The sequence below is a fragment of the Neofelis nebulosa genome, chromosome 8, assembly GCF_028018385.1.
Source record: "Neofelis nebulosa isolate mNeoNeb1 chromosome 8, mNeoNeb1.pri, whole genome shotgun sequence".
NCBI lineage: Eukaryota > Metazoa > Chordata > Mammalia > Carnivora > Felidae > Neofelis > Neofelis nebulosa.
This window is the reverse complement of record NC_080789.1, coordinates 40810371-40833620: the sequence shown is the minus strand read 5'-3', so window position 1 is coordinate 40833620 and position 23250 is coordinate 40810371. Positions and strand designations below refer to the sequence as shown.

Sequence of the window (23250 nt, the reverse complement as noted above, 5' to 3'; positions counted from 1 at the left end):
TTTAGCCCTGTGTACTTAAAACAATTGCACTGGTGAGAATATCGAACAAATTTCAGTTTACATGGTGGCAAATTTTAATATCCGTAAAAGCAAAATTGTAAACATAGACTTACGTTCTTTACTTGAAAAGAACCCTGGCTAATAAGTTCCTTTCAGTTCAGATATTCTCAGATTTACCTGGAGGCTAATGATACAAAGATTGAAACATAATTCAAATTATCAGGTACAATAAACAGGATGCTTTTCTTGAGGGGTTTGTTGAAAGCATAAAACTCTTGCTAATTTCTGTGTTGTAATTGTTGCAGATTGTTTAAAGGTGTGTGTGTGTGTGTGTGTGTGTGTGTGTGTGTGTGTGTGTGTGTGTGTTTGATGCATGTGCTAGTTATTATTTTGCCAGGAGTTGTTTTGTCACTTTGATCACAATCACTGCTCTTAAAGAATCTTGTTCTTGTAAAATACTATTGTAAGGCATACTTCTGACCTGATTTTTCCCTCTCATCATTCAGAATTTTGACTTCATTCGTCAGGAAGGGATTGTCATTTCCAAAACTATGATATATCAATACCTAGAGTGGTTCTTTACTAAAGTCAGCATTTATGAAGACAAAGGGTTGTGGCTTCATGTATCTGCATTCTGAAATAAGAACTGTGTACAGTTCATTGTGCATTTCAACATAGCCAACTCTAGAGGCTAGATTCTGATATTAGTTGTCAGTTTCTCCTCACTCAAATGGTGTTGATATATTGGCCGGGGGATGGATTGAGGGCTCTCAATACGCTTTAAATAGATATTCAGTTGGTCCTTCTGTTTTGTTTTTTTTTTTAATTTTTTTTTCAACGTTTTTTATTTATTTTTGGGACAGACAGAGACAGAGCATGAACGGGGAGGGGCAGAGAGAGAGGGAGACACAGAATCGGAAACAGGCTCCAGGCTCTGAGCCATCAGCCCAGAGCCTGACGCGGGGCTCGAACTCACGGACCGCGAGATCGTGACCTGGCTGAAGTCGGACGCTTAACCGACTGCGCCACCCAGGCGCCCCAAGTCCTTCTGTTTTTAATCCTGCCGTCACACCCATTTTCAGAAATACCATCACTTGTTACATATTTGGGGTCTTCTCTGGGTTAAGTTGGCTGCTTCTCAGCTTTTCTTACCATGTGTTCAGAAAGCTGCTTTCTCAGATCTGCGTGAGGGTGAGGTTGAGGGTATGTGCCTGGTATCCTGTAGTTCAGAGACCTGTCCAGGGGGTTACAGCTAGGGTTAGGCTGGGGGGTATGAGTTAGGGGTTTGGATATGTGCCTGGCATCCGTAGATCAGAGACCTCTCCAGAGAATAAACCCTCAGACATCTGCTGGAGTGAGAATCGACATGGCAGCCATTTAGGGAGCTGAGGCAAGGAGGGGATTTGGGGTTCTGAATACTCTTTAAATGATGCTGTTGATATTTTAACTCCTGTTGGCCAGAGGGCAGTTTCCACCAGGATATATATATCCTAGTCACCTAGTCTGCATACCAGCTGTGTGTGAGAGAATCATGTGGTTACAAAAGGATTATGAACAATTTTTGTTTCCCTACCCCTAACCTGAACTCCTCAACCATTTTCCCTTGCTGACTCCTTCAACAACCCTGGACTTCTTTCTGCCCTTGAATTGATGCTTCCTCCGCCTGGAATGCCCTTTTCTACATTCTTTACATTGTTTTCTCCATCACGACATTTCAGTTCAGCTTTATGTTTCCTTCTCAGAAAAATGATTCCACAGAGGCTAGAATACATTTGATTTCCAGTCACTTTCTTACCTGTGACCTTATATTATTTTCTTCAGTGTACACATCCCTTCTTTATATCATACTTAGTTGTATACGTGTTTGTCTTATATATTCCCCATTCCAGTGTAAGTGCATGAATGCAGAATTTTGTCATCATTACACTTTGAGCCTTTAACAAATGCTATGGAGTGAATGAACCAAGGAATGAATATAAGCTCTACATTCATATAGACTAGCAATAGAGTCCAACTAGGTACACAGGCAAATGAGGCCAGGAAAGACCCAACATACTGCAAGGATATCATATAAGAGAGGGAATGGGTTATGTGGAAATACAGGAAGCAGTGATTTGAGGGGGAAGAATCTACAGTGTGGACTACATTTTGAGACTAATGACCTGCACATTCTTAGCAGACAGTGGAGAATACTAAAGGAAGGGGAAAGTCTATTGGTCTTTAGGAAATGAGATTGTGGGATCAATACAAAGGTGCCTTATTTTGGAGACAGTTGGGATAACTCTCCTATTCCTTTAAGACTCCAGATTGGGGCCTGGCTGAGGAGCCTCAGAGCAACAGAAAAACATTAGATGTGTGTCTAATAAATTGGGGCCTGTGAAAGCAGCAGGTCTTAAAGTGTGGTAACTGCGTCAGCAGCATCAGCAGCACTTGGAACTTGATAGAAATGCAGATCAGCTTGATCCAAAAGACTTACTGAATAGGAAGCACCGGGGTGGGCCCAGCAATCTGAGCTCCAGCAGGCCCTCCAGGAGATTCTTGTGTGTGCTCAAGTTAGCGAATCACTATCCTAAAATTAACAAACAGATGCCAGGTGTATGAAAACACGAACACTTAACATAAACATTTAAACATTAAAAATGACATATTGAAGTTTTTATTCACTTCATTAGCTGTGCTGTGTCAAGGGAAAGACAACATAAAAACAACAATGGCACTAATCTTTAAATTAGATCAAATAATGACATGTTGCACCAGAAATAAATTGTCTCCATTCATTAGATTCAGCTTCTGAGAATTGCCTAAGAGGTTTGTGAAAGAATTATATAATTTAAGGAATACAAAAACCACTTTAGTCACTTGTATATATTAAATACCAATAAAGTCCTAGGGAAAATCCTGCTATCAACAGAGATAGGAATTTGTCTTTTATTACAGATAAGTCCGAAGCTCTTTTAAAATTCTGTGTTCAGGAAGTGAATCAGGATGTATATAACTTTAAAAATGCAAGTGCACCTGGGTGGCTCTATAGGTTGAGTGTCCAACTCTTTTTTTTTTTATTTGAAATTTCCTTTAATTTATTTATTGTTTAATTTCCCTCCAAGTTAGCATATGATGCAACAATGATTTCAGGAGTAGATTCCTTAATGCCCCTTATGCATTTAGACCATCCCCCCCCCCCACAACCCCTCCAGTAACCCTCTGTTTGTTGTCCATATCTAAGAGTCTCTGATGTTTTGTCCTCCTCCCTGTTTTTATATTATTTTTGCTTCCCTTCCCTTATGTTCACCTGTTTTGTATCTTAAATTTCTCATATGGCAAATATCATATGAGTGTCCTGCTCTTGATTTCGGCTCAGGTCATGGTCGCAGGGTTGTGGGATGGAGCCCATGTTGGGCTCCATGGTCAGTGTGGAGCCTGCTTGGGATTCTCTCTCTCTCCTTCTGACCCTCTTCCCTGTTCACACTAAAAATAAATAAGTAAGTAAGTAAATAAATAAATAAATACATAAATACATAAATAAAAGAGTCCTGTTGCACTAAATAAATAAAGTATTAAATATTATAGTTGTGTAAGTCCTTCTCTTAATTTAAAAATCTCCTTGTACAGGATGTTGTTTCATAAAGCTTTCTTAATTCTGATATCCATTCCAAATAAGATAGGCAAGAATAGCTATAAGGTGATACCTCTTTGCTCAGTTTTACTTAAAAAAAATACTGAGAAGTTCTGTACTTAAAAACTGCTTAACTTTTTTTTAACTCATTGCTTCCCAAAAGCTTTTTTTATCACTCACTGGTTCCCCTGCTTTTTTCTCTATAACAATTTATTTTTGTGATATTTTGAGAAATACTCTTTTGCTTAATGACTTCGTTTAATGGATCTAATTGCACAAGGACTTAGATCTTTTACCTCCTGTATTTATGGTTTCCCAGCTATCTTAGTCAAGGTTCTTTTAAATAATATGAAAAGTATTAGTGCTTGGTTCATTTTAGCAAATTGGCAAATGTAAGGCTTGCAATAATTCACTGGTAAGAAAGCTGAAGAGCAAAAATAAACCCAGCAGTTAAGTTTTCAAATTTCTTAGGTATTTTTTCTGTAAGCTATATCAATGAAAAAGCACTTACATAAGAGCAAAGTAGCCAGCTGGCCAGGATAGCAATGGATTTGAATTGCTTGTGTTTTTTTAGTCAAGGTTATAAGGCTCCCCTTTGATCAACGTCTGTTTAAAATCTGATGGGCCATAGACAACAGCTGAAATCTTCTTCCCAACAATTGAAATGGCCCCAAAGTAAAGAGGAGGGCTTTGAACAGATAACTATGGTATATTTTAAGTATTTTAGTACTCAAAGATACTGCAGTTCGTTCATTTTCCATATCAATCCAATACTAACCCCATTTCTTCACTACGATGACTAAAAAAAAGATTACAGAATGGGACTAATCTTTGTAGACATGTTGGAGATGCTTTGGGAACTTCACAAATAAACTCATGGTAGACAAAATGTGTGGGCTTTACCCATTTGACTCTGGTTATAATGAAGTCAATCCTAATTCATATACACTTATACAATTGGGTTGCACTATATTTGAAAGGTAATTTGAGGGGAAAGTTGGGGAATAGCTGTTGTTTGGATTTTTATTAACTCCTTTTACTGTCCTGACACTAGTTCTTCTGCTAGCATTAACAAATATTTGATTAATAAATGTATAATTTCCTCCTAAGTGCATGACAGCATAACAGCACCTTGGGTAAAAACAGGACAAAACAATAAAGATGAGAGACCCTGAGTTTAATGGTCAGACAATGCAATATAAGCAAAAAATAAAAGTGATAATAAAATCGAGTCAGTTGTAATAGATGTATATACAAAGTACCTTAGAAGCACCCCAAAGGGAAGTAGTTATTCCTACCTGGGAGAATAAGGAAAGACTTCAAAAAGCAGTGTGATTTAAATGGGGCAAACATAAGACTTTTTGACATATGGCCTAGGAGATAGCTGAAGAAATGTGGGGGTGGAGAGCATAGAAGCATAGAAGAGTTTAGTGTAAGGGCGTGTTACAGAAAACCAGATGTGGGCCATTTTTAAAGCAATGAAAACAGATTTCACAAGGAAATCTACTAATAGGGGAAAAGAGATCTTAGTATACAACTGAGCTCAGTTCTGAGTACAACAGGAACAAGTGGGGATTCATAGCCAACAAGCAGAATGGCGGGGCATGGGTCAGTGGAAAATTACTGAGAGCAGACATCAAGGGAAGGGGAATTCTTGTTAAGCCCACTTAGGATCCCTGCTGAAGACAGCCCAGGGTGATCAGATCCTGAGCATGGGGGATGAGGACCACTATCAGATTATCACAAGTGCTCTGATATCAAAGGCAGAGGATTCTCTCAAAAATGCCCTAGTAGGCAGTATTCTTGCTAAAACTGGGCTTTGGAGGCCCAGCAATGGATCAAAGTCAAGGCCTAGTCCAAGAAGAGACCTCACAGGAGATTAACTAAAGTTTGGTCAAGAAGAGAGTCTTCGTCAGACCCGTTAATGATGTGACTTTGCTGGTGCATTGGGAATGTGGGTGAGGGTGACAAGAGACAAAGGACCTGGAGGAACTATAAGTATAAGGGGCTATTTTACTATTTTAATTCATTTTATTTTTAAATTTCAAAGCAAGAGCATATGTTATAATTACTGTATTTTAAAAAGAACTCCCCACAGCAAATAGTGAATAGAGATGGTACAAAGACAGGCAGACGGCTCAGGAAGTGACTTCAAGAGTCCAGTGAAAGAAGATGAGCTCCCAGCTAGGAAGCTGGAATGGGGGCACCATTTCTTCTTGTTTTATTTATTTTTTTAAATTTTATTTATTTATTTTGAGAGAGAAAGCATGAGTGGAGGAGGGGCAGAAAGAGAGGGGGACAGAATCACAAGCAGGGTCCTCACTGTCAGTGCAAAGCTCTATGTGGGGCTTGAACTCATGAACCTGAGATCATGACCTGAGCCAAAGTCGGACGCTTGACTGACTGAGCCACCCAGATGCCCCAGGGGCACCATTTCTAAAGAAACGTGTTGGTCTGTGGACAGTACTCTGCTTATGCACAAAATATAGCAACTGGGTGGCTTAAACAACAGCTATATGATATCACACAGTTCTGAAGGCGACACATCCATGGTTGCAGTGCTGCAAAAGTCATTATCTGGTGAGAGCTTTCTTCCTGGTTTGTAGATGGCTACCTTCTTACTATGTCCTCATACCGCCTTTCCCCTGTGCTCCCTCAGGGAGAAAGAGGAAGATCTCTCATGTCTTTTCTTGTTCTTAAAAGGACACCAGTTCTATCGGAGTAGGGCCCTACCATTATGACCTCATTTAACCTTAATTACCTCTGTAAAGGCCCTACCTCAAATATAGTCACATTGATGAATAGAGTTTCAAAATTGGCATCTGGGGGGAATGGGGCACAATTCAGTTCATAACACTGTATCATTCTGAGGTGTTTTTCTCCTTGGAGATATAGGTTAGTCCCTGTATAAATGCTGGATTAAAGTACTGACTCTATATAGTATGTCTGTTATTAATCTCTAATCCCTCAGGGATCAGGAAGATCACATGAAATGAATAAAGCAGAAGGGTTATGTTCAACATGATCAATCTGAAGGAGGTAGGCACCCTTAGTTCTAGAGGTTGCTGCCTGTGGAAATGCAGAAATGTGGAAAGGAGGGGCTAGAGACGGCCAAGCCATTTGATTTTTCAAGTGAAGTCAGACTCTGGACTTTTGTGAGAAACCTTCCAATTTTTAAATATCTGTAACTGAACCTTAATAGGTCTATAAGATAAATCGATAAAGACACACATTTTCTTCAATGGCAGATAATGTAGGAAACTACAGAGAAGCTTATATAAAGCAAGAGACAGTGAACGTTCTCATGTATGGTCATGTAAACTCCTAGTGCCTTAAAGATTCCCACAGAGATAACGCTCTTGATGATATTGGCTGTACGGAAAGAAAATGCCAGCAGTCATGAGAAGCCAGCCTACCAGAGGCAAGTAATTGAGGCAAACCTATCTGAGCACATTCCCAAGTTTGTAGTGCATGCACAATCTCAGGTCAGTTTCCCAGCCTTAGCATCCCTCCATGGAGCTGGCCGGAGGCTTATTATGATGATAACTAATTAATTTAGTTTAAACCGCTATGTGAATGAGCGCTGTGCAGGCTACGAGCACATTTGTATCTGTGATGTGGAATGGGAAAACAGGCACTGAGAATGAACCCTTGGCATTTAAAGAGTGAAGAAAGGGAAAGTAACCATTGGCGAGAGAGAGAAAATAGCTCCAACACAAAGCTGAAGAACAAATGGGGTTTTCTGATATTTTTGAAATGGAGAGTAGAGGAAATGGGCAACAATGTCAAATTCCATGGGCAAATGAAGTTAATTGGAGAAGGTTTATGCAAAAGAATAAAATAAAATAGTATGAAACTTAACATTTGAGATGATTGAGCGAGGTATAAGCAATAGCCTGAGTTACTCAAGTAAAATGTCCATAGAAGTCAAAATTTGGTTAAGATGGATTATCCATGTGACCGTCAAGTCCATATAATGACAGAATGAGTCTCAAAGGAGAGGAAGATAAACCGCCAGGTAACAGACTCTTTTTTGGAAAATTAACAAAATCCCATGTATTGTAATGACAAAGATACCATTCTCCAGGTCCATTTTGGATTATCTATTATGTTACTGTCTAAAGTATATTCTTAAATACAGTGATTGTTATTTTGAATTGTAAGCTAACCGATTTAACTATTGACATTTTACTGATTTCTGCTTGTTGAACCATGACCTTTTGAAAAGTAAAAGCATAATACATCATAGAAATTATTTTTGTAGTATATTCACTAACAGATTGGTTTTATTTGTTACACTATAGTCCGGATGCTGAAATCATGGCTGATGGGAGAGTTTACAAAAGGCATTAAGGGACTGTCGTGATTTTACATAGCTCTCAGGTTATCAGTCATTATAACTCAATATATTAAGGGAAGCCTAGGATGAAACGTCTAGTCATACTGAATCCCTTGTTGTGGGCAGTCAGGGGCTTTTTCCTCTGTCCTCTTAGGTTTAGAGTTTGGGGCCTGCAAATACAATGACAAAAGGAGATTATTAAAAAAAAAAAAAAAAAGACAGATTTTTTATTTGCATATGTATGTGGGAAACTGACAGAAAATGTGATTCAAAGAGGAAATTAGAATTTGGGACTAAGTACCACCTATTTTCCCCCCAGTTTATTAAAAAATAATTGACCTACATTGCCACATATGTTTAAGGCATACAGCCTGACAGTTTGGTTTGCATGTACTGTGAAATGATTGTCACATTAGGGTCAACTAATATCCATCTTCTCATATGGATACAAGGAAAAGGAAAGAAAAGAGGAAAAAAATTCTTGTGAGAAGAACTCCTCGGGTGATGGGCATTGAGGAGGGCACCTGTTGGGATGAGCACTGGGTGTTGTATGGAAACCAATCTGACAAAAATTTCATATTAGAAAAAAAAGTACTCTTCAGATTTACTCTCTTGATAGGACAAGGGGAGAGGGAGAAGGGCACTTGTGGGAAGACAGATGACTTCTGGGAAAAATAAATGGACACTTACAAGAAGAGATGAGAGATATGTAGTTTCATAACCATGTCTAAGTGATTATTGTCCTTTCTTCTCATCTCAGGTGATAGGATTCAAACTTCTCTGGTTACAGAACTCCCAGGGAGGGGATTTATGACAGTTGAATTATTTTGGGAGGCTCTACTTTTAGGCAATAAGAAAAGTTTAGGGAAAAAAAATCCAACAACCTCTTCACAGTGGTATATTCTGGGTCCCTTTGCCCTAAATCTACAGTTGGTATCAATGTGCAGAATACAGTACTGCCTTTACAAAGGGAGCCATGCAACATGCAAATTCTCACAAAATCCTGTGAAGAGTTAGTTCTAAGAATGGGAGGCCTTTGATATTTCCACAACTTGTCCAAATAGGAGAAGTGAAGGCAACAGAGATTTCTCCTAAGCCATCAAGCAAATATCTCCAGGGGTCAGATTCATGATGCTTCTCACTAGTGTGTGTACATTCTAATAATTCATTCTATTCTGTGTTGATTTGTCCTAGCATACTCAGAATCAGTAGAGTCCCGTATCTTAAGTATTTCCTTCATTAGCTTACTAGCTTTCTGTTGTAATTAAAAGCAAACACAAAAAAGATTAATAGGCTGAGATGGAAATAGATAAAGTAAATATAATTACTTCACTTCATAATCAAATGGTCTGCCTTTTTTGCTCTTGTTTCTTTACTCTTAAGTAGAAAGAGGCCAGTGCAAAATATTAGAGAAGCAGAAAAAGTCTGATTTGTCCTTTCAACTTCCCTTTGACACCCTGCTCACCATTGCAGGTTTATGAACTGCTGCTGAACTTCTTTTTGGGGTTCCAATTCTCCGAGTTAACTGACCTCATTGTGAATAATCGTATAAACTTCCAGTACTTTTAAGTAATACCCCTCACAGAATTAATTCACACCGGAAGCACTATTGAGACCCTACCCTCTACCAAGCACTGTGTTCAATCCTGGGGACCCTGTTTTCAAGGGAATTAGAGTACGAATTATTAAAGTTTAAAAGGCCATTGAGATTGAAAGGATACTGGGACAATACAACTAGCCCGGGCTATAGATATTTTTGTTTAGAATATTGCTTAATGTTTTTCAAAACATGCATACAGGTGACTTTAAGCTCTCCCACCTCCTGACATTAAAGTTGGCTGAAGCTAAACTTCACATTATAGAATATTCTTCCCATTGAAGAGGTATTCCTCAGTACTCTTATATATGCAGTAGTTTTACCTTATCTCCTTCCAAAATAATTTGTTAATAATCTTATGAAGATGGTAATGAGGAGAAAGAAGGGGAGGAGTCAAGGTTGTTATAATACAACTTAGCTGTAGTAGCTTTCAGCATTGTGGACTAGTTATGTGTAGCCAACATGCCATGTTACTTAAATACATTGTTACAACTGAGATATCACCTCACACCAGTCAAATGAACAAATCAGGAGACTAGATGCTGGAGAGGATGTGGAGAAACGGGAACCTTCTTGCACTGTTGGTGGGAATGCAAACTGGTGCAGCTACTCTGGAAAACATTGTGGAGGTTCCTCAAAAAATTAAAAATAGATCTACCCTATGACTCAGCAATAGCACTGCTAGGAATTTACCCAAGGGATACAGGAGTGCTGATGCACAGGGGCACTTGTACCCCAATGTTTATAACATCACTTTCAACAATAGCCAAATTATGGAAAGAGCGTAAATGCCCATCAACTGATGAATGGATAAAGAAATTGTGGTTTATATACACAATGGAGTACTACTTGGCAATGAGAAAGAATGAAATATGGCCTTTTGTAGCAACGTGGATGGAACTGGAGAGTATTATGCTAAGTGAAATAAGCCATAGAGAGAAAGACAGATACCATATGTTTTCACTCTTATGTGGATCCTGAGAAACTTAACAGAAGACCATGGAGGAGGGGAAGGGAAAAAACAAACAAAAAAGTTACAGAGAGGGAAGGAGCCAAACCTTATTAAGAGACTCTTAAAAACTGGGAATAAACAGGGTTGTGGGAGGGAGGGGAAAGTGGGTGATGGACATTGAGGAGGGCACCTGTTAGGATGAGCACTGGGTGTTGTATGGAAACCAATTTGACAATAAATTTCATATTAAAAGATACATTGTTACATTTTATCTTCACAACAGCCCTATGAAGTTTTGTTTTGTCTTGTTTTGTTGCTGCCACTTTATAAGCCTAAGAGTTCTTAGATTAACAAACTTGCCTATAGACACTTCGTTAATTAACTGTAGTGGTAAAATTTGAATCCAGTTCCTGTGCTCTATTATTTGTAGTATCATTAATTTAGAAAAAAAAATTATTTTTTAAATGTTTATTTATTTGAAAAAGAGGGAGAGAGAGAGAGAGAGAGAGAGAGAGAGAGAAAGACAAAGACATAGAATCCGAAGCAGGCTCCAGGCTCTAAGCTCTCACCACGGAGCCCGACACAGGACTCAAAGTCATGAACCGCGAGATCATAACCTGAGCTGAAGCCGGACACTTTGACCCACCCAGGTGCCCCTAGATAAAAGTTTTTTGTTTGTTTGTTTGTTTTAATTTGCCTGGATATACATTTTCTGATTTTGTAAATTGTTTCCTTTTTCCCTTTGGTCTAAACGTATCTGTAAGATATGAACAGGTTTATGTTTTTACTCAACTTCATAAATGTTGGTTAAGTTCCCTCAGTCTATAATCCTATTCTATTTTACTGCAAATTTTTGATAAACCTAAAAACCTAAAATGTGACAGAACAATATTTTCACATGTGTTACAGCTTCTAAAATGCTGGCTAGTCTGTTAACATGAGTAAAGCAATTTAGCAGTGTTTTGTTCATATATGTGTGTATATATATATATATATATATATATATATATATATATATAATCTATCATAGTCTTAAATCCCAATGTCTGTTGAAATATCTATTTCTACAGGCTCAAGGAAACATTAGAAAAAATAGAAAAGGGAGAAATATGTTCAGCTTATGTACAGGGAAATATTAAAAGAGTACTTATATGAACGGAAAAGCAAGGTGGGATTTTATAGGACATGAATTTTTTTTTTCATAAAGAGCAAAATATAGGAGAGACTATATCAGCTAACTTAACTGTTTAATTTGATTCAAGAGGTTGCATCTATACATGAATCACTTGTGTATTTTTTTTCCCCCTGCAAGAACTAGGGATGAGTTCTTTTTTTAATAGACCAACTAATGGAGTGAGACATTCAAGTTGGGATCATTAAATTGAGAGCTTCCGGCTGGCAGCTGATAAATTCTGCATCTTGCTCACTCCAGCTGTATAGAGTGGGCTACATGAACTTGTTTAATAGTCATGTGTGCTTCGTTTATATTCTTTTTCCTTGCTTGACTTAATTTGTGTTTGAAATGGTTAAAGTTATTTGCAGCAAGCTGCGGTTTTTTTAAGCATTAACAGAGCTTCCATATGTTTTTTTCAGATAAGTTGCAAATGAAAGTGTTTTCATTACAAATGAGTGCTTATTTTCTGAATTAAATAGTTATTTTGTTATTTTAAAGCTTTTCTGTGATTACTGAGGAAAATTCACAGAATACGTATAAGCATAAAGAAGAATCCAAAGTAATCCATTACCCTTCCATCCCCCAAACAATTGCCTTGACAGATTTCCTCCCAGGCATGTTCCTCCCCTCCATTTACATAGTTTGGGTTGTACCTTCTATACATATATTATCCTGCTTGCTTAACTTACATAATAAACAATACACATAGTATTAAATATTATTTTAAATTATGACTTGTAGTGATGGTATGCTATTCTGTCATGGAATGAATTATATCTAAGGAGTTTGTGTAGTCAACCATTAAATTTAAGATATTCATCAAAGTTCTGGTTTAATTGGTAGAGTCATTAGCAGAATCTTACCTATCTGATTGTATGTTTATATCTATGTATTTTTTTTCTAAAAAGATTAAATTTTGAACTTATAGAAGATCCCTAAGATGTCTACATGTGCATGTTTGTGTATATGTATGTATGTATGTGTGTGTGTGTGTGTATACACATACACATATGAACATTTGGAATTTTATTTTATTTTTCTGTGTAAATATCATTCCTTAAGATTATATAAATTATTTTCATTTTAGTTTTTTTCTAATTTCAAGTATATATTTAGGGCTTTGTACACTATTAGGATTCATGAGTTTGTTATAAATTTAAAATATTTTGTTAGCCAAGGGCACCTGGGTGGCTCAGTCGGTTAAGCATGCAACTTCAGCTTAGGTTATGATCTCACGCCTCGTGGGTTTGAGTTCCACATTGGGCTCTGCACTGACAGCCTAGAACCTGCTTCTGATTCTGTGACTCCCTCTCTCTCTGCCCTTCCCCCGCTCATGCTCTGTGTCTCCCTAAAATAAATTAACATTAAAAAAATGAAAAATTAAAATAAAAAACAAATAAAAAAATAATAAATAGTTAAATTCTTTTTTTCAGCCAGATTTTGCCGCTGACAAAATAGAAGGGAAACACTGTTGACTGAAACTGTGCTTCTTCTTTAAATTTAATTAAATGTTTTTATTTATTTATTTATTTTTAAATATAATTTATTGTCAAGTTGCCCAACAGTGTATACAGTGCACTCTTGGTTATGGGGATCGATTCCCATGATCCATGGCTTACATACAAACCCAGTGCTTATCCTAACAAGTGCCCTCCTCAATGCCCACCACCCATTTTCCCCTTTCCCCCGCCCTCATCAACCCTCAGTTTGTTCTTTGTATTTAGGAGTCTCAACTTAATTAAATATTGGGGCGTACTTTATTTCTTACAGAATAAAACCTTATTATTTGTTTCTCTAACAGTATATTCTACTCTGACCCCGGCTGATTTGTCCCAGCCATGTCCACTTGATAACCAGGATATATACTAGCTAAAATTAAAAGTAATTTGGGGCAGGTGAAGTAAAACAAATAAATGGAATTAAAAATGACATTAATGTATATTTTTATTTTGAAATCTTTTCCAGCATCAGTTTGACTCAGTAATTTAATTGTCCCCTGACCTTCTTTTCTAAGCCAGATTGATCAGCTAATGGCTAGAACAGGTTGTTCATAGTAAAAACCAATAGAAATGCTGTTCTGATTCCAATTAACCACTAAAGTTTTAGAATAGGTTGATGCTGTTGATTTTATAGCAGGAATGTTTTCAGATTCAAATAGCATGCCAGTCCTAATGCTATTAAAAACTGTCCAAATATTTTAGTGAAAAGATTTTCTTGAATGTATAAAGCCACAAGGGCCAGAATACAGAGGGCAAAAATGGTAAAAACAAAACAAAACAAAAGAAAACAAAACAAAAAACTGTGAAAGTGGCAAAACAGAGGAAGAATGAAGACTGATTTAGCAGCCCCAGGAAAGCACTGAGTGAACTGTAGAACACTGTGGGTAAGGTCAAGGAGCGATGCAAGGCACATCGTAGGCATGCCAAAAAGCTTAGGAATTTTAGGATCGGTTACCTTGGGATGTAGGGATGAATGTGAAGTAAAAATGGAAGGAATTGTATTAAAACGTTTTTAAGAAACAATCAGACCCCCAGATTCCCAGCCAAACACATGAAAAACTAGGCAACTGCCCCTTTTCAAATATCATAGCAAAAGATGAGATTATTCTCTGGAGCGGGAAAATACGGAATCTTGGTGGGATGACCACGAAATAATTAAATAAATTTTGTGTGATAAACATGGAGCTTTCCCCCTTTGCCCTATAATCATGGCAACCAGGTGTGAGTCCACTCGATCAGCACCATCATTTACCCTCCACCTTTGCCACGTATCTACCATGTACTTACCATAAGTCGTTAAATAAGCAGTATACATTTGGAGAAAATATAGTATTGTGAGATAGAATTTAGCGTAATTGGTTATTTAAAAGGGTTTTCGAGTTTGGATTCTTGGTTTGATCACAGCTAAGCTAGTGGCCTCTCAGCCTCATTTTTATACTTACAAATTGTGTGAAATACTAGTAACAACTAGTAATAAATACTATTAGGTCTTTCATCATTGTACCTGACAGAAAAATCCTACCCAAACTGGTTTAAGAAAAAAAAAATGCATTGTTCCGGTAACTGAAATGTCTATAAGTAGTTCTGAGTTTAGATGTGGCTGAATAAAGTATCCAGTTTTCTTTATCAGTTGGCTGGGCTGTGGTATTTTGCATGGGTAGGCTTAGTGCTCCTCTTATTACCGTGGCTTATTGTCAGTCCTTACATAATTCAAGGCTCAAGTCCAATGGGGGAAAATGCATGCTTCTGCCAGATTCCTAGAAATTACAAGGATTGGACAGGCTATCATATGTGCATTCTTGAACCAGTGAACACAGCCAAAGACACACATTAACTGCCTAAGTCTTTACTTAACATCTTAACATGCTTACTCTATACAGTTACCAGTGCACCCTTTTCCTCCCTCCCTTCTCTTCTAAACCTGGGCATCCTGGCTTCTGTTCACAGCTTTACTTGGTCTCAGGCCTTGCCTGGCCTTACAGTTTACACTTTGAAAATATCGAACTCTTGGGGAGCCTGGGGTGGCTCAGTGGGTTAAGTGATTGACTTTGGCTCAGATCATGATCTCACGGTTCATGGGCTTGACCCTCATGTTGGGCTCTGTACTGAGAGCTTGGAGCCTGCTTTGGATTCTGTGCCTCCCTCTCTCTGCCCCTCCCCTGCTCACGCTGTGTCTTTCTCTGTCTCTCAAAAATAAATAAACGTTAAAAAAATAAAAAAGAAAATATCCAACTCTTTATCCCCTCACCAACTCTTCTGTTTTATGCCTTTGCTTAGACCTGGAATCCCATATTCAATCTGGAATACTCATTCTGTTTTCCTTCATAACTCTTACTTATTCTGCAAGATTCACTTCAGATGTTGTCTCCTCTGTGAACTCCCCTCAAAACCTTAGCAGTGTCGGTGCACCACCCCTGTGAACTAGGTTGTACTTCAACTTTATCATTTACTATACTATTTTGAAGACTCTGTTTATGTCTCTGTCTCTCCCAGAGGCCTGTGATGTATCCAAGGATAGGGACTATGTCCCATTCATCCCTGTAACCCCAAATCCAAATGCAGTTCTTGTTACCAAATATACATCCATTGTCCTGAAACCCCATTTCATCATGTGCATCTTTGTGTTATATAATGCCCTACACATCATCTCAAAAATATTTTTCCGTACCTTATGTGACTTTATATTTTTGGCATTTAGCACTGAGCCTGATGCCCTACTGAATCTCAATAAATATTTATTTAAATGAATGAATAGATGAATGCATTGATGCTTTATTTTGTGGAGAGGTTTTTTTTTTAGTTTTGTTTTTTTAAAGCATAGGTCTAAAAAGAAAAATGTAGTTAAGGTTGTTAACACTTGAAGGCACTATGGAAAATAATTTATTATGTGTGAATGTCTTCCATAACCATATCATCTAGATCATTGCTATTTTCTTCTTTAAAAAAAAAAGACATAAGTGGCATATAACACTGTATATGTTTAAGGTGTACAATGTGTTTATTTGATTCTGGCTGTTGATCTTTTAAAAATTTTGACCAAGACACTCAAACCAGAAATTTAAATAGCAAAGTATAATACTAGGCTATCTGATGGCGATTTTCCTCAGAAATCCTGAAGTATATTTTGATTTTGTCTAAAACAACACAGAACTGATCTCTGAGCTTAGAAAATTTATAGAGTAGAAGTACAGACTTTTGAAATTTGGTGTACATATAGTTTATATTAATATTTCTGGGAAAAGCTATAATTATATGTGTATGGACATTTCTACATATCTCAAGTTATCCCACGTTGTCATTTTTTGTTTATTTCTTGATACGAATTCTGCGAAGTGAGGAAAGTTGTTAAAAAGACTTACTCTATGAATAAAATTAGGAAGGGTCAGTGAGGTTAACTGAACTTGCAATAATTAAAAGGTAAGTTGAAAGTGAGCTCAACTTGTTCCTTATCTAGGCCAAGGATTAGCAAATATTTTCTGGAAAAGATCAGACAGAAGATATTTTAATCTTTTCAGGGTGAGGTGTAAAATCAAGAAATCGGATGATAAAAGGAACAACAAACGTACAAGTATTTTCAGCTCTGTCAAAATGTAAAGGCCATTCTTAGTTCACGGGGTCTACAATTTGGATTTGGTTCGCAGCCATTGATTGCTGACCCCTCTTCCAAGCCACTCTTAGGCCTGATATTTATTCTCTGTATGATTGCTAGGGTTGCTATAACAACCCTAAAGTGGGTAGCTTAAACAATAGAAATGTGTTGTCTCACAGTTCTGGAGGCTAGAAATAGAAAACCCAGGTGTTGGCAGGTTTAACACTTCTGGGCCGTAAGAAAGGACCTGTTCCAGGCCTCCCTCCTCGGCTTGTATTTGTTGCCTTCTCTCTTTGGCTTTACGTTGTCTTCCTCTGTGTGTGTCTGTGTCCAAATGTCCCCTTCTTATAAAGACACAGGTCGTCTTAGATTACTGCACACCCTAATAACCTCAGTTTAACTTAATAACTTTGTAAAGGCCCTATTTCCAAATAATGTCACATTCTGTAGGTGAGGACTGAGGCACATTATTTTGGCTGGGGGAGGGAGTGGCATACCATTTGACCCTAACACTCTCATTCTCTTTGTACTACATCAAACCCCATTGCCAGGAGGTAAAGTAACAGGTATGAGTTGTGTCTCATTCTTTCTGCCCTTTTGAATTTAAAGCCATAGCTTCTTTCTCAGAAACCCTGCAGCACGGTAACAGACGACTAAAAACAGAAAATGGAAAGATGACCCTGTGAGACCTGCTGCCTCAACCTTACAAAGCACCCAGAAGAAAATGGGGCATAGTCTCAGTCATCTGAGTGTTTAACCATTTTAGTGAATGGGCTAAAATTATTTACAAAAATCGATTATAGGAAAAAAAAATAATTTTGATTATATTTCTGATAAATATTCCTCTGGTTAAGAGCCTTAACTCACTGGTTCCCTAAGTCTATCAAGAAGACTCACACAAATCACATCCTCCTGCGTCCAAGCAGCAGACAGAATTGACCCTAAAATAAATCTGTCATTTGAAGTCCCCAGCTGTGAATATGCCTTGTTGTTAGGAAGTGTCAGATCTTTTGTCGTTAGAGCTGTCACAGCAGGCACAGCCTACATGCCATTGAGTCTTACAACCAGGTTAAGGGTGGGTTAGTGCAGGAATTCTAAAGGGTTTTTTTAATGAAAATACTGTGTGCGTTTCTTAAATATAAAGACCTAGATTGATAGCTCACATACCTGAGACTGTCTTGAGAAAAATTAGTCCACGGAGATCAATTTTTAAAGAACTATGCTTTGAAACAAAGCATGGTATCATCTTCCTTTGAAGCCTACCAATGACTTATGTGTTATTTTCATGACTGATAAGTTTTTTATCTGCAGAAACAAGCAGTGTTTTTTTGGTATGTGTTGTTTGACATCTGGTGTTTAACATCTGCTTCATCATTTCAAAAACGTCCATGGTCAGTAGGACCATTATAGAAAATACATGAGATACACAAAAAGTATTTACCTCATTTCAAGAACAATGCCCCCTTTTCCCTGTCTTCACAGAAGAAAGTATCGATTTTTAAAAATGCTCGCTTCTGTAAAAATAAAACAAACGTGAATCTTCTTCAGTTATAGAATGGTTAGATACCCTGGTGCACTGATCGGATCTCTCAAATGGAACCATCTTCAAAGAGAACACCGGGAAGTGATTAGGCCTGTTCACCAAGTGGAATTTCTGTCAGTTCCATGAAGGATAAGTGAGGGCTATTCCCTATAAATGGAAGAAGGGGAAGGAGACTTATATTTGTCTAACTACATAAAAGATGCTGTGCTAAGTGCTTTATGTTACTAATCAAAAATATTACATTCTGCATTTTGCAAATAAGGTAACTGAAGCACTGAGAGTGAATATATTTATAATATTAAATGGGTTCATTTAATATTTTAATACCTTATGAACATGGTCCTTCTTACACACACACACACACACACACACACACACACACACACACCCTGTTGATAATAGATCACAGACTGTATCCACACGGGCTTTCTTTCCTGACATTTCTGACTAGAATACTTTAAGGATGTAGTATAGTTCAGATTTTTCTCACCTGAAATTATCTTTTCCATAGTATATACTCAAATGGTATGGGTTGAGGTATAAAGGTACAAAGAAAGTGTGAGAAGAATATCGCATCCACTTGACAAGCAGACATCAATTGTAGAACAGGCCTCTTTCTCTCATTTTCTAAAGATCAGTAGTAACGCTTTTGTAAAATTAAGTCGTCCGTGTGATATATAGAGTGAGCTGTAAATTAACTTTTAAATGTTTTTTTTAAATCTTGAAACATGCTTTCAAAATAAATTTTCACCTGCATAAATGCTCTCTTTGGATTAAAGGCGTAATCACTACACTTTGAAGAGATACTTTCCTTAACTTTCTGATTCCATTGTTATTGTAATAACGGCAACTCATTAACCCAGTGGGTGTCTGTATTGATTATGATTTTAGATTTTACTTTTTCCCACTATAGTTTAGTTTTTATCTAAAATAGATCATAACCCTTGATTGGCTGCCGCCTTGGAGTTTTTCCAAGCTCCTGGAGTCATGGTAAGATAATAGTGTTGAAATTGATGCTGGTAGTCACTAGGGACCCTGGACTTTTTTCTCCTACTGTGGTGCTCTGTTTCCCAGAGTGCGATAATATGTGTAGCCTTCAATACAGAATTAATCATGAAAGTCAAGTGCATACTGCAGGTACAATCAGCCCCATCTAATTATCTCAAACTTGTTTGTCTTATGACTTTATTTAGCAGAGCACACGCGTGCGGTAATAACAAATAGGCTAATTCGAAATCCTGTCAACTACAGGCAATTTAGTAATCATAAATGGAGTCTGGCGCATTTTAGAGATTGTATGTATGTGACAAGCTAGCAGGTCTGAAGGGGAAAAGCAATAAGGCAGAAAATAAAAAAGTCTCAATTGGTCCCCCCCCCCCACCTCAGGAGAAAAACCTATCAAGTTATAGGAGTCTTTGTTTAAAGGGTATATGAAGCATTCAGTTACTTAAAGTGTTATAATATCTCTGATATCCTATGAAGTGTGTAACACCATAATGTGCTAAGAGAGACAGGTTGATTTTTCAGATTCAAAGGCATGTTCTTAAAGGAATATCTATTGATCAGTCAACAAACATTATTAAACCTTTTATTGTGCATAGATAAGCACAGCTCATGAGCCTGTTAGTTTAGCTCTGCAAGGCTCAGGGTGGGCCTTGCACAGACACAGGTCTTGGTGCTCAGCACAGCTCGAGGGCCCCAAGGTACCGACTGCAACCCTTTATGGGATGTGAATGGCAGGAGATGAATAAGGGAAGTGTATGCTGTCATTAATGCCCCTCTCAGCTTATTTTAGCTGTCTGTCCTCCTGACAGTCTCTTGCTCACTGTCAGCGATCATTCACTCTCCTTGTCTCTTGTTGCTTTCTCTTTGAACCCCCCTGGCCGAGACCTATTTATACATAGCGGGTATTTGAGAGGGGCAGATCTTGAAGGAGGAGAGAGTCTTGTCTGAGGTGCTCTGCTGTTCTTCTTATGTAGAAAGGATACTGTTTTTCCCTGCCCCAGGAGAAGGGCCTAGGGCTACTGTGTGTCCTCCCTGGAGTCCAGCGTCTCAACGCTGTCCTCCACATTTCTTGGTCCCTTTCCCTTTGGAACCCACACTGTATTTTTACCTCTGACTATATTACACAGAGAATTTTCCATTTCAAAATGCCAAGCTTCCTAAAGCCGGGACCTTAATTAGCTATTTCCCTGGGTGCTATTTAATTTAGCTCATTCCCTGGCATATGCACATTTTCAAATATAAATGTATGGGCTGATGAATTATTTTCACTCAACTGTTTTGTCAAATTAATGACCTATTTTGAAAATATCTATGCACAAGTTTTAAGAATACCATGTTCTTTCAGATAGAGTTCTGTGCTAGGCCCACCCTGAGCCTTGCAGAGCTGAACCAATAGGCTCATTAGTTGTACCTGTCTATGCGCAATAAAAGGCTTAATAATGTTTGTTGACTCTGATCAATAGATATTCCTTTAAGAAAGGTAAACACTCTTCTTCCTTGAACACATTTTCCCTCCTTCTCCTCCCTGAAAACATCGAGTTTTAAAAGACCATCCGTCTACATCACCTACCTATCACCCCTCCTTGGTGTTGTAATTCCAAGAACCTTAAGCCACTCTCCCTTAGTTATTCAAGATTTTAACTCCCATGCCCCCCTTTTTGGTCACTTTCTCTAACACTGCTCCTGCCATAATATATCAGTAGCTACATATACTTTGCAACAGCCTAGCTTCTCGGAACCTTGACATCTTATCCTCCAATGATCTTGCCTTCTACTTGAGCTTAGCCACACATTCCCACTGTTAATAAAAGCTTCACCCTCTCCACTGAAATGATTTTGAGTATCATATTTTCAATAACCGCTTCTACTTTTCCCCTTCACTCCTTTTATTATCCCAGCATCATGAAAAATAGTCTACCAGCACCTGCAGTCCACCGATTCCAAATTTGTCAGAATCCCGTACTTTCACTGCACCCTCGAATTCTTCGTTGTAAAGGTTAGAGTCCATGGTCCATAAAGAAAACTCTTTTTATTGGATATAGACACCCCTCTACTCCACTTCCTCTTTCTGTCTTTGCTTAACTGGCTAGCAGAACTTCAACCTTTAGTTAAGCCCAACATTTCATCTGTTCTTCGCCTTCCCAGCTGAATGTGATGAGAAAGTTTGGAAAATCTTACAGACTGGTAGTAATCCCAAGTGGATTTCTAGTGTTCCCAGAAATCCTACATTTCCCTGGTCCACTTATTCTTCCATTCTCTTGACAAATAATTCACACTTGTTCTTTCTCCTCAAACCGCTGATCTCTTCTTTCCATTCTGATTCACAGTTAGCATGTTTAAGATTTCTCTAAGACAAAAAAAAAAAAAAAAAAACAGTTCAAATACAGCTCTCATCACCCTTGCGACCTCCTTGCTTACAACTCACTTATATTGCCTCCTGTTGCTCTGTAGGAACTGTCTCAGGTACTATACGAGGCCAAATTCTCCAGTTAGGCACTGGGTCCTATCCCCTCTCTTCTGTTCAAAGGTATAGCTCCATTATTTCTAAGCTTTCTGCTATCATCAATTTGTGTTCGTTTCTTTCTGCTAGGGTATTGGCATCAGTGCACCAAAAGGTTGAAGTTTCTCTGTCCCCACAAACAAAGTAAGGCAAAACAAAGCAAAGCCCTCTCACCTAATTCCATATGGCCCTTGAGCCTGCCCTCTTTCTCTGTCCTTTTTATTTTAACCAAAACTCTTGAAAAGAGATTTTTTAAAAATTATCCTGCTATCTCCAATTTCTTTCTGTTGTCTCTTAAATCCACTCCACTTTACCCCAAAAGTGTTCTTACTAAAGTAATAAATGACTTTCTTAGTAAGGTTAGAATGATTTTCATTCACATCAGACACATATTGCTAAATCCAGTGGTTACGTCTCATTCCTCTTCTGATTGGACCTATAGCACTATTTGAAAAAATGATTACTTAGTCTTTTGTGAGACCTCCCTCACCCCAAACTCGGAGAATCATTTCTGGTATTTGAATAGGGACATCAACTCATCAAATTTCATTTGAGAAAGAGTTATCTTGATAGACAAGAAATTAGAGAAAAAGGCATAAAGAATTGCAATCATCAGAAATGGGTAAGGTAGTATAGAATAGTGGGGGTAGTGATAATGGTAGTATATAAATAAATATAGAAGCAACATTGCAAATGTGGAACTAAAGAAAATTGCAATGGATTTGATATCCAGGTGAGAGTAAGACAAAAATCTCTAATGGTAGTAGCAAGAAATAATCTAATGTCAGTGGCTTGTCATAACTAGCATTTACTCCTTGTTTTCAATGCTTGCCAAATTGTGGGTTGAATGCTGTGGCCTGACTTGTTTTCTCACGCCTAGATCTAGACCAAACAAGTAGCCCCTGTTTGCAATATCTTTTAAGACAGAGAGGAAGAACAAGAGAGCTGAGAGAAACGCTCATTGCTCCCTAAAGAATGTAGGATATGTCATACCTGCTTCCATTTCATTGGCTGAACACATCACATGGCCAAGATCAAAGTCAAGGGGCGCCTGGGTGGCTCAGTTGGTTAAGCGTGGGCTTTGGCTCAGGTTATGATCTCACCGTTTCTGAGTTTGAGCCCCACATCGGCTTCTATGCTGACAGCTTGGAGCCTGGAGACTGCTTTGGATTCTGTGTCTCCCGCTCTCTCTGTCCCTCCCCCACTCAAGCTCTCTGTCTCAAAAATAAAATAAATGTTAAAAAAAAAAAGATCAAAGTCAAACCTAGACATGTATAAACCACATAAAAGGAAGAGGGTATAGAACATTTATGAATAATAATGCCATTATTATAATGACTGTGGTGATTCACACTAGTTTCTGTCCTCCTAAGTGATTGTCAAAATAATGGGCAGAAATAGAAAATCTAATAGAAAGGATGGATTTGGGAAGGAAGAAG

General features: G+C 38.0%; 1 protein-coding gene across 7 annotated transcripts in view; it reads left to right on the top strand.

Moving 5' to 3' along the window:
• Nucleotides 1-23250, top strand: part of NAV3 (neuron navigator 3) — a 595128-nt gene that overhangs the window by 447392 nt on the left and 124486 nt on the right. The window lies entirely within an intron of this gene.